Consider the following 1,930-nt stretch of genomic DNA (forward strand, 5'->3'; position numbering starts at 1 on the left):
CAAAAGGCACATTCCTTATTTTAACCCATGTGTAGTGTCGTGATACATCATGTAGACGTACTTATACAGCTGAATTGATGGCTATAATGGTCTCTTGATACTTATCCACCACCGCTTCATAAACATTTGCTGACGTCATTTTAACGAAGATCCGTGTCGTCCCATTAAGTGCTACACCACATATCTCTTCATTAGCGATACCGTAGGTATCACGGATAATCGCCGGTAGTAACAAGTCCATCGTGGCTCCAGTGACAGCCCCACGGGTCAACTCAATGCAAACAGTGTTGATGCGCCTGTAGCTCTGCAGCGCCATGTTGGTAAATGAGCAGCGCACGTCCTCACTTCTCAATGGTTGTGACGAACTGAGGTAGCTCGCCTGAAAACAGCAGAGGGGTGCCGTGCACAACCGCACTCCACCGAGGTCAGGCAGCGAATGAAAAATTTCGCACTCGAGTTAACCACATTTGGGTTAATCGCAGGGGTCAGCACCACAGGAGTGCAATGGTGAGCCTCACCCTGGGAAAACCGCCTTCATGATCATGGTATCTCCTGTGCCAGGTAAGTATGCTCTCTACAATTATAACATTCATACTACGTATTATGGCACATTTCTCCACTATATGTACATTACGATGTCATGCAGAACCCTACATAACACCCCCACCCCCAGACCATAGGTCTCACTCTGCTAGCAGGGTCCCTATGGACACCGCTAAGCAAAAGGAAAAAAAAAAAGAAAATAAACCCCACATTAAGGTCTGAGGCAACGGGCAAAATGATAACTGGGGAATGACCACCATACAATCACGGTCTTTTGGTACTAGATTGCAGACATGTGAAACTCACCGAACATAAAAGTGATCAAGTTCTATGCCAGACGAGCCCACAGCCACACTCTTAGACAACTGTGTTAGGAAAAGGCACCATCACAACACAGCGCTAGCCAGGCACTGGCGTTGATGCAGTTTACCTAAATTACATCAAGCAAACTTATAAACGAGCAAGTTAACTTTGTTCAAAAGTGCCCCTGAGGAATGCCATTTTATGAAGTAACACCAAAGTTCAGTATGTTGCAAGGCAGACCAAACTGTAGGTGCCACCAAAAAAAACTTTTAAACAGTAAGTAGATTTTCCAGGAGTTCAAAGAAAAGGAAAACAGATTTTTCATGTTAAATTCTACTTAGAAAGCAACATCACATTATCACTCCCATCTCACAGCAATTTTTGTGTTTAACAAAACTGGTTCCCCATGACACACCTCTGCAAGAATCAGGAGAGCACAGGAGAGGGAAAAATATCAGGCCCCAAAAACAACGGGTGGATAGTCACATAAATCTTGTTGGTGGGACTGTGGCCGTAAAACCCTGGAGTCATCACTGAAGACCTCTAAAAGGTGGACCTCCCAGGCCGTCACCTACATGTCACCCAGCGGTGATCCAAAAAGGAAAAATTGAAGAGTCCTGGAGAGCCAAAACACCTCGGATCAAGAGACATGACCCAAACAGTGGAGGGCATCACCGCCAGCCTCACATTCACTAAAACGTTAGGTCCAACATTCCCTATACCAACATAAAACAGAGGCGAGGCATTCCAGCCAACACCTAAAAAACGTAGCATACCTTATCTAGGCATGGCACTTTATTTGACTACCCCCCAAAACACACACACACTAGGGAATCCCGATACCTCCAGCTCCAGCTCACCCTGCCCTTCTCCCTTGGGTGGTCTAGGGTTCCATCTACTTGTCTACCGCAAATCACTGCAAAATAAGAATTGATAAGTGATCTATACACTACATCGTGCACTTTAAACACGAGACAAGGTATTAGCAACCACATTCTCCGCTCCCTTCACATAATGAATCACAAGATTAAGAGGTTGGAGAAACAAGGCCCACCTCATAAGTCTCAGATTGTGGTTCCTCATT

At 45.3% G+C, this 1,930-nt stretch overlaps 1 non-coding gene across 1 annotated transcript; it reads right to left on the bottom strand.

Annotated features, from left to right (window-relative positions):
• Nucleotides 1-408: 408 nt before the first annotated feature.
• On the bottom strand, nt 409-569 carry LOC138851432 (U1 spliceosomal RNA). The gene has a single exon (XR_011391208.1). It is a non-coding gene; the product is annotated as a U1 spliceosomal RNA (small nuclear RNA).
• Nucleotides 570-1,930: the final 1,361 nt, after the last annotated feature.

The sequence above is a fragment of the Cherax quadricarinatus genome, unplaced genomic scaffold (assembly GCF_038502225.1).
Source record: "Cherax quadricarinatus isolate ZL_2023a unplaced genomic scaffold, ASM3850222v1 Contig602, whole genome shotgun sequence".
Lineage (NCBI taxonomy): Eukaryota > Metazoa > Arthropoda > Malacostraca > Decapoda > Parastacidae > Cherax > Cherax quadricarinatus.